This window comes from Streptopelia decaocto (assembly GCF_964273445.1).
Source record: "Streptopelia decaocto genome assembly, chromosome: 2".
Taxonomy (NCBI): Eukaryota; Metazoa; Chordata; class Aves; order Columbiformes; family Columbidae; genus Streptopelia; species Streptopelia decaocto.
The window spans coordinates 152,170,123-152,185,136 of record NC_138655.1 but is presented as its reverse complement, the minus strand read 5'-3'; the positions used below and the strand labels follow the sequence as shown (position 1 = coordinate 152,185,136).

The following is a 15,014-nucleotide window of genomic DNA, read 5'->3' as shown; positions in this document are numbered from 1 at the left end:
GGGAAGTGCCAATGGACAAATAAAAAAAATTCAATAAGTAAAACTGCCAAAGTCTCAGAAATGTCTTAGATCCCTCTCCTGTCCAAATGCTGGGTTGTGCCAACAATGTTGGGAAACCATTTTCATGGCCAAGTGTGCTATTCCCATGTGCATCCCTCTTGTGTGAGCTGTCTCCTACAGTGTCATTCAGATGTTGCTCTTTGGATGGGATTAGCTATCTGGGAACTGGTCCATATTTTTCTTGGGAGTCTGTGGGGAAACTCATTTTTTAAAAACTTGAAGCAGTGGTGCACAGCATTTTTTACTATTAAACCACAGTCGTGAGGAAGGTACCAGGAAATTTGGAAAACAAAAGGCGAAAGCGATCACTTCTGCTTAGCAAACACATCTAGCTGAGCAACAGTGAGAAATGCATAGCAAAGCCACTTTGCCTTAGTCTGCACAAATGGAGAACTGATGGCACGGCAGAGCTAGACCTCTGCCAAGGAAGCAGTGAAGAGTGACTCAAGAGCCTATTGCTGTTCCAGCTAGGACAGAGTTTGACTTTAAGCAAATCAGTTCTCTTTTCCTAAGCTTTCCCGCAGGTATAATGAAGATAATGATGCTTCCTTCTTCTGGAAATTCATTTAAAGGTGCTGCTCAAAAATGATTTATGAAAAACAGATGCTCCTGCTTCAATAAAGATCTACCACAGTAGTCCACCTGCTGGAAATCCCCCAGGACAAAATAAATTTTTAGTATTTCTTTCTCCATTTTTTTTAGAAGAATATTTTCACTTGCTAGGCCTTTTTCTCTCCATTTTCCATCTCTCTCTACATTCCTCTTGCTTTCTCAGCTCCCTCTCTAACCTTCGCTCTGGGTGCATTGATCTCCTAGATTACTCTCTTTTTCAGGCAGTTCACCATGTTGATACAGCTACATTTCGCATACATGCAGAAGGACACGTAACCGCTCGGAAATCTTAGTTACCGCATGACAAGATGAGCAGCGCGTGGTTTACGTGACTTTGATTTCACTATGTAAATGTTACCTAGTGAGGGGCAAAGCATCAGGCAACATGCTGACAGAGATAAGGAGCCAATTCAGGGGAAGAAGAAGAAACAGCAGCCCTGCAAACAACTGTTGAGCACTTGAGGAATTTAAAGTATAGGCCAACAATTTGAGGGGAAAGGAATCTGGAACATTTCTGTGAGACTTTGGGGTCTGCTTATTTAACTTTTTGTATGTCTACTTGGTCGTCTCAGTTTCCCTTAGCACCGAAGCAAATAGAAAGGCCAAAGTATTGAACGCCTGGTTGTTATTGCCCTGGCCTGCAAGTACCAGAAACTGAATAATTCAGTTTTTTAAAGCATTTAGGAAGTATGTGCCAGTGCAGAGATCATTTCAGTTTCCAAATGCTCGTATTAGCTCAGCCCACATGTCAAACTTTGCTCCCCGTAACGTGCGCTCTGCCCAGGGTGCAGCTGGGCAGACGGCATTAGCTGATACGATTCAGGCAGCCGTGGCTGGTGTACGCTCACCCTGGGATACACTTCCACAGCACTGATAAGGGGTTTTAGCTGCTCAACTGCTGTTAAATTCAATGGATAGGGTGTGACTAAAACCCTGTGGTGTACTGCCTTTCTTAGGCTGCTCATGCTACTGGGGTAGTTGGCGCACATGTTGCAAAAGATGATCGGTAGTGTTTATATAAAATATTAATAACCCATGGATCTGAATACTTTCAGATTGATAACGACTAAATAAATCCAGATTCACAATTCAAATGCACTTTTTTTCTTTTTTTTTTTTTTTTTTTTTTTTTTTTGCATGTTATTAAGTAGAGCAGGAAGATACAAATTTTTAACAAAGATGAGGCTACATGTGTTTTGCACTGAAGCTGCCAACAGACTCTAGCACATAAGCTGCTTGCCAGCAGTAAAAATATACAGTCCACTTGCTGGCACAGCCTGCTACAGATAATTTTAAAGCAGTCTCAGAAAGATATTTATTTATGCAATTTGAAGTCACAAACTACAGCCTGCTGCTGTTCAGTATGATCAAAGCATCAGTGACTATGAGCATTTCTGATCTTTGCTGTGCTGGTTCTCCAACTGCTTAATCTCAGCTAATTGCAGGGGAGAAGGCGTCTGAGGATGTCACTTCAACCAGAACAAAATGTCAATTCAAACCGGAATTGGAAAGGACAAATTTAAAAATCATTTGGAGTGGATTTATGATGTGTGCTACACTCAGATGTGGAAATTACTCCTGAGAGTTCCTAAGATAAAAAGGCACTGGATTGTTAATTATTGGATTATAAATTAACACAGGTGCCCTGTATTTAAAATCAGTGAAACCCACTGATTTCAAGGCTCACCCCTTATTTTCATATTTTCTCCAGGACCAGTTCTGGCTCAAATGTTAATGAAGAAAGCCACTCCATATTTATTATTTAGCTGAAGAGTGAAGAGGAAATGGACGGTGATTAAACAGAATCACACGAGTAAGGCTCTGTCTGAAATTTTGCATGACTGCCTCAGAGGATCATTTTCTATTTCCTTGCTTCAGTGGAGGCTGTTCTCTCCTCATGAAGGAAGAAATAAAACAGCCTATCTTGCATTTCTTTCAGTGCTGGATCTTCCATTCATCAGCATGGTTTATAAAGCTTCCTTGGAGCGGTTTGAAACAAAGAAGTGGAAAGAGAAGTGTTAACAACTGATTGCCTTTGTATTTTGATGGTTATTAGAGATGCACCTTCCTCAAGCAGATGCTGAATAAATGCACAGTATTGCTGTTTCTGAGAGTGTTGAAGTGAGCATCATGGCACCTGAAGGCTTTGGATGCGTCTCCTATGCTGGGTAGGGTGGCTGGTCAGATAAATCTCTGCTGCATTGTGCTTTAGTGACCAGCAGAGAGCAAGGCTAAAACACAGTGGGCTAGTATTTGAAAACAAGAAACTTTAGGGATATTCTGAAAGAAGACTGGATTTAGAAAAAAAGAATAGGTCCCCTCACAGTGTGCAAAGCTGAATTGTGTCTCTGGAGGGCAGGAATCCTCACCGAGGGCCAGGCAGGTAAAAGCTGTGGTCTTGTCTGAGTGTCTCTGGAGCTGCCTCTGTGGTGAGTACAGGGATGTGTCCTTCTCAGGAGGAACCACAAGTACTCGGCTTGCATAGGTTAAAAGTATGTTGACGTGAATCTCTTAAAGTCGAGACATGGCTTTTGAATATAGGCCAGAAGGGCTATTGCATCTGAATGCAGCCCCAGATGTGCTCACTCCCAGAGCCATGTAGCACCTACCACATTGTGGTGGAGTTCAGTTCAGATCTGGGGTTTGGACGGTGTCACTAAGCCTTATATACCAATACAAATACTAAACATATACTTTATATGAGAATGTTACAAAACCTGGGACACCTGCAGTTTGTGAAACTGAAATTAACAGTTGAAATTGAACTTCTTTTATCTTTTTCCTTCTCCCTGCATCTTTCCTGGCTGAAATCCTGGTTTTGGACGGCTACCAGGTATCCCATTGCCTGATAAAAGATGTTACCTTCAGCACATTATTCTTTCTCCTCATCGTTAATCTTCCAATAACATTTCCGAATCTTCTTCTTTTATATTTTTTCATCTGCCAATAGTTTCAAGCGATGTACAAGCAAGGTGTGAAAGCAAAGCCAGTTTGCCCATTTAAAACTCATCAATATGTGACATTTAATCCATCTCTCATCAAAAGAATCAGTGATGGGAAAAATTTGAAGTTTGAATCCAAAAGAACAGAAAGGAAATGTCTGCATTACTTGTCCTTATCTAAGTATATATAATTGTACTACTATAATAATTATGTACTAATAACATAATTATGTTTTCTTTTGGTTTGAACTGTTTAGTTAGAGATAGTAACTGTAGAAGAGTATAAGAATGGTACCCCATCAAAGTTTACAATTGAGTGTTTTAATGAAAACTCCTCATTTTGGTCCATCGAAATGCCTCCATATATCATAACCAAGGGGGGAAATTTCATCTGTTCAGGTGACATAACACTTTTACAAAGACTTTTCATTATTTTTGTTGAATAATATGAAATGTGTTGCATGCTCATCTTAGGGAGATGTGCTAGAATGCCTTCATGAAACTAACTGCTAGAGTGAAGAATGGCACTATAACACATGAAATGGTTTTTGCCATTGGACTACCTTCTAAGTAAGCCCTGGTCTCTCAGCAAACTTTAGACCCTTGGGACAAAAAAGAATAAATCTGAGATATAGATAAAAACATGTACCCTATAAACTAGTTTTCTGTAATGTCTGTCTTTGAGGAACTCCTGGGATCAAAATGTGAGTAACTAGTTAAAATTATCTTTAAAAAAAATTGCTGTCAATAAAGTCATGGACCATTTCCTCTAAGAGTTATAAATAATTGTTACAGGCAAGGAAGAATGAGCAGTACTGGTTCAGGCATGGAGGACATCCCTGATGCCACCTACAAACCAAGACTGCAGACTACAGCCTGCTCTGGAGTACAAATGCATTAGTATGTTGAAGTCAAAAGTGCGAGGTTTATGAGTGGAATTAAGATTCTGTGCATGTGGCAATCAAGAAAAGTGTAACTCAAACACTTCAAGATTATTGCATTTAATTACTAATTGCTCCTCTCATCTAAAATCAGATGTGCAATGCTGTTGCTTTGGAAGTGCAGCTGCCCCCGCAGAGCGAAGTCTGGAGACCTGGCAGAGGGCACTGTGAACTCCACAGTGGAGAAAGCTGTGGCCTCTGGAGCCTTCATGAGACTCTTCACCAGAGACGAGGGCACATTAGCTGATGTTCAGCCATGACCAGCTCATCTTTGACAGTGTGAGAAGCTGCTGCTAGTGCCCAGTCAGTGGCCGAGCAAGGCCAGGGCAGTGGCTGGAGACAGCATCCAGAGATTGAGATGCCCCATCACTCGAGGGCCAGCGGGGATTAGTTGTTCACCTATGTCCTAAGCTATGCACCATCGTATCTTCTTCCAATTTTTTTTAAAATGAAAACTCTTTTCTCTTAAAGCTAGGCTCTATCTTTTAAATATACTTTGCATGAAAAATTGTCAGCATCACTGGAATTGCCCATTTGGTGACAATTCTCTTCCCTGCCATGTTTTAATCAAAAAGTTTACACAAACATAAAGGGAATGTGTTATTCATCATAACCCTCTTTCTTCTATCAACAAAACATGCTGTTATTCATGTGGCTTTGGGATTTTTGTTGTTGTTTGGAAATTGAGATCTTCAAGAGTGATTTAAGAAAAATGTTGTGAAAGAACTCAGCAAAATAAGAAAACAGAAAATGAGCCCCATGAGACAGAAACAACAGCAATCTGTCAATAACATTGACAGACATTCAGCCTCACTGTGGCTGGAATGAGCCTAGAGAGGCTGTGGTCCCTGCTGTATCACCAGATATACCCTAGTTCAACTTCAGCTTCTAGCTGGAGAAATTCAATCTAGATCATTACGAAAAAGTCCCTGTCGGCCTTAAAAACCTGTGGATTGCAATTACTAAATTATTCTGAATAATGATACAATAGTGCTTGGAATACATAGTGCTTTTCATTTCAATGTCCTGCTCTGACCAGGATTCCCCTTCCTCAAAGTTGTGACAGCTGCATATCTTCTATTGCCATTTTACAGGTATGGAAATAGAAATGACTAGAGTAAGGTGAGTCGCTCCAGGCTAGTTAGAGAAGTACCAGCAGAGTCATGGTTAGGATAAAATAGTTTGTTACTCTTATACAGCTGTCTTCAGATTTCTCTCTTCATAAGACTCCAAGAAAATCCCCAGAAGTCTATAAGGGCTTTCACAAGTCCCACAGAGATCTTAACTGGACCTGTAGTTGCCTGATAAGCTTTAGAAAACTCAGCTCATGAACTTTACCTGTGACTCCACTCAGTGGAACGGTAAACTAGACCAAATAGAACTGAGTGGGTATAGTTTTTACCCACAGGGTTTTTTTCCAACTATGTTTTGATCTGTTCCACCCAAAATATGTACTGTAATTAGGTGCAGATCTCTAGCAGGCTATCGGATGTCGCAGGTAGAGCTGGGACATCTATGTCCTGGAGGTCTCTTCATCCTTGCTGCAGAGGACCTTGGAGAACTTCAGATATTGTTCCTTGTCCTGGACAAATCTGGGGACAAACAGCTTTTCTTGATGAAATTTTCTACTACTATTCTGAAAGCTTTTCAGCCGTGGCCTTTTGCTGACTAGTGTAGCCTTTTTATCACATCTGAACATTGCGTCCAAATGCAGTGTTTTACAAAGCAGCAAAACCCATAACAAAGCAGAATCAATAAATACAGTGTAATTCCCTTTGGCAATTCAAGCATTCTGTTAAAATTAGGATCTGATTATAGCTGTGGAAACCTGTTTTCCTGAAATCTAACAAACCCATTTTGCTTTACAGGAAAGCTTTTCAGAGCTGTGGCCAATGCTGGCTGTGAGCAATTCATAGTTTCCAGCATATTCTTTATCTTTTCCCAGATAGACACACACTGCAGTGACAACATCCTTCTAAAGAATATTATTTTCTACTTTAAAACTCCCCCTGAAACAACAAAACCCAAATAAGCAAAAGCAGCCAAGAATATCACAAGGAAAGGGAATTGGGACATTTTAAATGCATTATCAAAGCCAAAGAATTTTCTCACGATGTATCAGTTCTGACAAAGTTTTATAACAGAGACTGAAGAAAGGGAGCTCTCTAGCTCAGCTGACAGTGAATTCAATGAAGTCCTGATCCAGGGCTTGGGAGTACATGTTCAAGTTTTTCTTTGAGCCTAAGCGGGCTTGAATGAAAAAGCTCATCCTGAACTGGGCATGGAATGAAATTAAATAGGGTTTTTTCTAGTCCTTGTTACTGTGCTGCTGATCAGGAAACATGAAAAAGACAGGATGTGATACCAATTTCACACAATTATTTTATTTAAAAAAATAGCCTAGCAAATTTTGATTTCTTCCCAGCCAGTCAGTACTTCAAGACCTGGAAGTTGCTCATGAAATGAAGTGGTTATTCACTAGTCAGCTTTATCAAAATGCCACTAAAAACCTAACTACCGATCCTGGTGGACATTAATAACAAAATATGAAGCAATGGCACACTTTCATAGGCTGATTCATTGGCATGGAAAGTTTTCGCACTTCCAATGCAGCAAAACAAGAGCCTCTTTCAGAGGTGCATTCTGCTGTCTAGCATGATAATACCAACAACAAACCCATGAGTGCTCTTCTAAGCCTGGAGACAGCTGGTTTCTCTGTCAGGTTTCAGTGCTAGAGCTGACCCCAGGGATTGGCAAAAGGTTTAGCATGGCAGGCTGTATTGGGTGTCAGACCTCCCCTTTGGATTATCAAAAGTGATGGGATTTCCAGTAGCTACAACACATGGACCACATATTTTCAGACCCTCTGGCACTGCTACTTTGTCTGAGCAATGGATCCATCTGAGTTTGGAGATGCAACAGCTACTGCTTCTGCAACTTTTCCCTCAGGTGGCATCGGAAGGGCTGCAGGGTTCACAGCAAAGGGCTTGGACCAGTCCCCATCTCTACTTGTCCTGGTCCCCCAACATGAACCTTTCCTCCCTCCTCCATCCTCTCCCTCCTCTGCAGCTCTGGATGAGCAGGGAGTGAGCAGGAGATGCTGGGGAAGGAAAAGCTTCTTGCAGCACTGGAGATGGCTCAAACCAGTACCTGTAGGTCCTGTGTGAGTGCTGTGCGTTGGAAGAAGGAGAGGGGCTCCACTCATCTCAAAGCTTCCCAGAGACCCCCACCCCTCACAGGCCTTATGTTGCTGTCTCTTGCCCACTGCACCATCGAAGCTAAACATCACAGACCCTCTTCTCCCAGGATTTTCCCATCATCAGTGTGGACCTCCTGTCCCAGGGTCCCACTGATCCCTCTCAGCCACACTTCTCCTGAAATCCCTTTGCTCACCTTTCCCAGAAGAAGAAGTCTCCTCCAAAGTCCAAGCGTGGACTTACGTTGAATGTTGGGAAGAAATCTTTGAACTGGCTACACAGAGCACCCCCTCCACAGCTGGAAAGCCCTGAGCTAAATCAGACCACTGCTCAGACCTGCAGTGCTTGGAGGGACAGAGGGCTGGGCTGGACTGGGCTCTGCCATCATCTTTATCCATCCTGGCCAGGAGTGCACTTCACCTCTGCTCCCAGCCACGGGTGATGTGTGTAAGTGATGGAGAGCACTAACCAGAGGTGACAGTCCTGTCACCATGCTTTCCCTCCCAAGTTACCTTGAGTGAAAGCAGCTGCACTCTGAAACAGTATTTCAGCAGTGTGGGAGGTTTGAGTTAGAAAACAGGACAATTACATACAAAACTGCTGACTACTAACAGTCCTGAGATGAGACATAAGCTCCTTGATATAGCAGCTTATAGTTAACTGTGGAAAGTCTTTGCATTTTCTCTGTATTCCTCTGTATTTAGTTGGGTAAATTGAGGCTGTGTCAGTGGTACATGTAGGAAGGGGCCATCGCTTCAACAGGACTTGATCTCAAAGGAGGCTTACAAAGGGTGCTGTGCCCACACCCCAAACCCAAACCTTTTGGATCCATCTCAGTGCAGTCTTAGTTAAGTGAAAGGACAATTTCTCCTCATCTTCTTTAATAAACAGTTCCCTAGTCCCTGAAGTAATCCAACAGCCTCATGCTGTGTCTGCAATTTCTGCAGCATCCTTTACATGACAAAGCAATCTGGACTGACCACAATAATTCATCCAGTGCTAGGATTATTTCTCCTGAGGCAGTGTTCAGCATTACAGCCTACAGTGTTGCATGCATTTTTTTCTTTAATGTTACTTCCGGGCATGGTTCTCTATGATAATTCTGTTCTGAGGTCCCCCAAGGTATTGTTCTGCTCAGTCATATGAAAAATAGGAAAATAATGCACCTTCATCCCAGTTCCACAGACAGGCCATTCATCAGCATAAAATCAACTTTACAGCCTAGCAGGAAGCTGCTTCATGCACTGAATAGCTACAAATTTCCAATATGGTCTCCCAAGCTGCAGCAGGCCAGTAGCCACGACAGAGCCATACGATACCTGAGAGCACTTGTACAACAGAAACAAATAATAGTGGCCAAGCCCAGGGGATGACCTATGGTTGGTTACTCTCTATTTTTGTAATAGGGGCAGTATATCAATTTGTTAGGACCTTTATTTTCTTGTAGTTACAGATATCTAATTTCAGATCACTGAGTTATTTAGATGGTTCTTGCAATGCTTTCCACTCTTTATCATCTACCCACAAGAACAGAATTTGTCCATTTAAATAAAACATGGGATTGGCAGAAGGAAGGTACAGGTTTCTTCCCTTCTCACATCCAATAATGTTCATCAAGCCCGATGCTTTTGAGAGCTATTTTAGCCCAGGTGCAATCCTCATCATATTTGCATTCTAATATCTGCCTGCAAGACTCTGAATGCAGAGCTTTAGGGTTGACTGTCTCCTGCAGTCACAGGAGATTAATTGTGTCCATCTCCAAGAGATGGACAGGCTTCTTAGATGACTTCTGTTTGAATCTGTCCCTCTCCAGCCACTTTGCTGAGGATATGACTTCCAGGGACTCTGATCTGGGATTCATATACTGATGCAATCTGGGTCAGCCCCATCTGAACACAGAGTGAGGAGCCTCTGGTGTGAGCAGGGCAACCCTTTGATGCAGCCTCAGATTTGGGGGTTAACAGAGACCATTTTATCTGAGAATTGTATGTGAAATCCAGCATCCAGAGTCACAAGCAGGGAAATCACAGGTTTGCACAGTGAAAGTACACTTGAAGTAGGAAGTGCAAACTTGTCTTTCTGGGTACTCTTCAGTTCCTCAACTTCTCTGAAAACTGCAGAGCACTTCTCCCCATCACACCACCTACCAAGCCAATGATCCAGCTCACGTGGTTGCGAGCGGATCCTGTTTAGACGAGAGCTCTGTCAAATGTGTGTGCATGAGAGCTTCAGCACAGCTGTAGGTTAATAGAGAAGCAGGAGGAAGACCCCATGTGGAGCAGATGCAATGGTGTGTTTCAGACCTAAAGGGAGCGTGGGATAAAACAGGAGCTGGGCTATCAAGGAGTCAATGGCACAAGGCAATACAGCATGTTAGCAAGAGATAGAAAAGCAGCCCAGGGGAGAGAATGGAAACAAGCCCTGGGGCAGATTCTGTTTGTCTGTTTGGCAATCCATGTAGTAAAAAAGAGAGAGTGCATCTCTAGAAGAAAGATGGACAATGAGGTAAAATCCTGTCAGGGAAGGAGGAGCGTGGAAGTGGAGAATTTATTAGCTCATTTTTTAAAGCAATTAATTTTGCTTTTCAAGAGGCTCTTAAAAAAAAAAAAAAAAAGCCAATGAGTCAAGAAGCCCTAAATTAGCTAAGAAGGCACTTTAGCAAATCAAGGGCTTGATTATTCTGTGGTTTGCCCTAGATTCAGGAGAAGGTGTAAAATATGCACCAAATGTAAAAGGGCTATCTGCCTCCATGACTGCAGCTCCACCTCCTGAACTGGAGTGTGTGTGCTGTAATGGAAAACAGAATCATAGAATCATAGAATAGTTTGGGTTGGAAGGGACCTGTACAAGCTATCTAGTCCAACCCCCCTTCCATGAGCAGGGACATCTTCACTCAGATCAGGTTGCTCAGAGCCTCATCCAGCCTGGCCTTGAATGTCTCCAGGGATCAGGCATCTACCACCTCTCTGGGCAACTTGGGCCAGTATTTCACCACCCTCATTGTAAAAACTTTTTTCCTCATATCTAATCTGAATCTACCCTCTTTTAGTTTAAAACCATCACCCCTTGTCCTACCGCAACAGACTTGTTAAAAAGTCTGTTCCCATCTTTCTTATAGGTCCCTTTTAAGTACTGATAGGCGGCAATAAGGTCTCCCTGGAACCTTCTCTTCTCCAGGCTGGTCATTTTCATGGCCCTCCTCTGCCTCCCACTCCAACAGGTCCATGTCTTTCCTGAGCTGAGGACTCTGAGGTTGGACACAGTGGTCCAAGTGGGGCCTCACCAGAGTGGAGTAAAGCATCAGCCCCCTTGAAACCTCCAGGAAACCCATGTTAACTTGGTGCTGTGACACTGCCCTCAGGGGAAGTCCTAAATGCAGGCATACATTGCTCGAATGTACACGAAGGCAGAAGATACCAGAAAAAGAGATGTTATCTCAGGCTCTCTGACCTACAGCACTGAACTGAAGCATGGGCAGAAGCTAAGTGTGTGAAGGAACAATTAGGGTGTGGTGAGGACACTGGGAACATGCTGCTCCTTCACCATATATCTGTGCTACAACCTTGTGTGAGACCTTGGAAAATGATGAAGAGAAAAGAGTCTTGGGAAGGAGACTGGCTGGAGAGAATGAGCCAGGACAAGCCCAAAAGAAAATTGCACAGCTGTCTGAAACTACACTGGCATTTCCCAGCCTCCTGTTCCTGCAACACCACTGACCTTGTCTGGTCTCCTCTCCTACTCTCACCTGCTCCTGCACCTCTCCCCTCAGCCTCCTCACCTATTCTAAGATTGTTCCTGCCTCTTCCAAAGCTCCAGTTTTTCTGAAATGCCCCCATAAGCTCTTCCAGCTTTGTGACCTATAGACACCAAAAAAGAGCTAGAAACCATCCCATGCTCAGAGCAGCCCTGGTCCAGCTGGATTTTACCTCTCTTTTGGAGATGCCTAAGCACATATCAACAAACAAGTCAGCTGACCTCTGATCGAAGATGGGCATTGTTGCAAATCAAAAGTAGATTTTATCTTTTTGTCCCTAATCCCTTACTTTCTTGCACAAACCTGACATGAGTGCAGGCTCCCTGGACCTCTCTTCTGCACCACAGATGTTCACATGAACCATGGTAAGGCCAGGCTTTTACACGTGCTGCTAACTTGGTGCCCTGCTGTAGGAGTCGGTTCAAAGAACAGTATCTGCCTGAACATCGCCATCAAGAACAGATGGACAATGACCTGGAAAGAGATCTGAGGAGAAGAATTGTGTTGCACAGGTCTCTCTGACCTGGGGACAATAGCTGCTCTCCAGAAGATGGATTTTAACCTGCTGCTTCATCCAAACTTGCCCCACACCTCCTCCCTGTTACTAAGGCCAACAAAGAAGAGCATGTACAGAGGCTTGCCGAGGGTCTTGAGGTCACCCAATGGACCAGAAAGAGACCCCTGAATGTGAGGCCGTGCAGGGGAAGACGGGTTCTGGCAGGCAAAGAGGAGATTCTTTGAGCCTGTGCAGTTAAGCCTGGATTGTGAAACAAAGGCGGGGATTGGCCTCGACCCATGGGAGTGATGGGGGGTGAAGAAGCATAAAAGATGACTCCCTACTGGACATCATTGAGATCTCCCCACCAAAGGATCACGGATCACAATGGAGGATGCTGTTCGGGACCTGGGACCACAGGGATGCCTTTGGACCCGTGGTGGTAACCAACCCTCTTTCCCCCTTTTCTTTTTATTTCCCTTTTTCTCTACTTTCTCTATCGCATGCCACTTTATGGGCAAAATAATAAAGTAACACTGTTTGATTGAATTGTAACCCCTTGGCATTTTGGTTGCCTTAATTTTGCGCTTCGAGATCAAGGTAAACGAACCATCACGAGTCCATCACCTAATGGACTGTGACACCTGCACTATCTAGTAAAACGTAAACTAGGTTGCAAGCACATGTTAGCTTATCTCCTTCCCTTCCAGAACAAAGCTCATAAGAAGGAAATGTGAGGCCTCCCTGAGGGTGCTGGGAAGACATGGTGGATAATATGAAATTTTTGGAAGGAGATTTGAGAAGTGGATTTTACTCACTCCCTGTATTGATAAAGGCTTATCATATTCCTTTGCAAAACCAGAAACCACATGGTGAGACACCGTTTTTAAATGTTAATGCATCTTTAGAGAATAATCAGTACTGTTTGATGGCTTGCGCTAGCTCTAGGAGAGGTGTCTTTGTTGTTTAAGAAATGAAGCAGCATTCATCTGGAGTTTCTTGTCATTACTGGATGAAAGAAAGGTTATTTCTTTAGTTAAAGAAAAGAAGATCTGAATGATAAACATTATAAAATACTTATCTTCCCAGATGTCTCTGGGATAATATGAGCTAAAAGGAAATGCTTATCTCACTGAAGGAAAGCTTTTGGCCACATAGCTTTTTATACAGTGCTAAATTATTTTTAGAGCACAGGACGAAGGTAGAGGGTTCTGCTTAAAAGAGTGAAATATGAACCAAATGTAGCGCCCCCTCAAGTCCTGCTACTGAATCATGGTGTAACCTTGGGTAAGCCACAGAGCCCTTTCTGCCTCAGTTTGTGCATTGGGACAACAGCTGATGTCATAACTGACATGAAAAGTATATTTGTGACCACCTACAAGTTAACTGTATGACTGTCAGGTGTTGCATGATTATGTATTTTTCAACACACCTTCCCGTAGGTACCATTATCTAAAGAAGCATTCCCTCATTAGCTGGCAGATTTATGTGCTGTCTGAAGCAATCCATGAGCCATGAGGTTCACCTCCAGGGCTGGGTTCAGCTGCACAGCAATAGGCAGCACCGGCTATCAGCTGCCCAGAGCACCCGCTTCCTCATGCATGAAAGAGCAGCATCCATCCTGGTCAACCTTCGGTTGTTTTCAAGAATGGATTGTGTTTCAAAAATGATTATAAATTTTGGTTCTTCCACTCCTGATGTCAAGCGGGGGCTGCCCCAGGAAGCCTGCCCTCTAGAAAACATGAGGGACTTTAACCAAGTATGAAGCCTTTTTAGATATCTCTCAATAAACACATAAAGTCCGAGCAAAAAATCACTATTCATTTTCGATGTTGATATGCACATTTTTAATTTTGTTTTTCAGGTGATGTTATGTCTCCTCATTTTGTTACCTCATCAAGAATTGTCCATTTGATGTTTGCCTTTTAAACATTTATTTGCTTTTCTTCATTTTATAAACCCTGCTGACAAAATGTAGAAATCATACCAGGCAAGGAAGTATATTTCCTTCCTGAATAGGTGCATTCTCCTTTTTCGCCCCAGCAAGCTGCTTTTTCACACATGACAAAAAGATTCCAGTCTGGGGAGAATAATACCTAATCGTTAATAAATAACTTGTACAAATAAGAACCAGGAGTGAAACTAACGTTGGATGGATTTGCCCGTGAGGAAGTTAGGTCATTGTGTGACCTTGGATGATTAATTTTACATTCCTGTGTCTATGCTTCCTTGTCTATCCATTCTTCTGTCCTGCCTGCTTCACATTCAAGGTAGTCAAGGCAAGGACTATTTCTCATTATTTGTACATTTAGCATCCAGCACTATGGGTATTACAGCACTGTAAAATGCACGTATGAGAAGCAGTACCCAGGGGCAGAGATAAGAGTGCACCTTGTGCATTGGATCATGGAGTGACAGACACGTGTGATAACAGGACACAGACCTCTCGAGTCCCCTGTTCCTTTTTGGGGGCATTCCCTGGGGCTTGGCAGGGGCAAAACTGGTGCAGTGGACACAAAACAAAGACATGCCCCTGTCATAGTGGGGTAATGACAGGGATAGGCATGTTTGAGGGGTGAGGAGATGAGAGTACTAGGTCATGTGTTAGAGGTGGGATGTCTCCATGAACAACAAGCTCTGCAGGTCCATACTGGTTCATCCACACTGTTTCAAGACCTACTTCTTTTTCCCCACTTGGAGGATCTCCTCTAGAGAGAGGAGAAACCCCTGGAAAACCATGTTTCTGCTTAAATGTCGTAGGTATGGGCCCAGGGACTCCCAGTCTGGCCTTGTGGGCTCCATCTAGTCCATCTGCCATGCACTGACCACGCGATTGATCTGACATAGGCAGGGTGGCCTGGGAAGGATCCCTTCCTGAAGGGTCCTGACATTATGCGCTGCAAAGGCATGTGGCATTTGGAGAGACTGTGACCTTCAACCAACACTACAGATATGTTGTATTGTATTGTATCATATCGTATTGTATTATACCATATCACTATGCCTCAGACT

General features: G+C 43.1%; 1 protein-coding gene across 1 annotated transcript in view; it reads right to left on the bottom strand.

Annotated features, from left to right (window-relative positions):
* The window catches only part of ADARB2 (adenosine deaminase RNA specific B2 (inactive)), a gene marked incomplete at its 3' end in the record, with an annotated part of 313,548 nt that overhangs the window by 21,691 nt on the left and 276,843 nt on the right, over window positions 1-15,014 (bottom strand). The gene's annotated exons all lie outside the window — the stretch shown is intronic.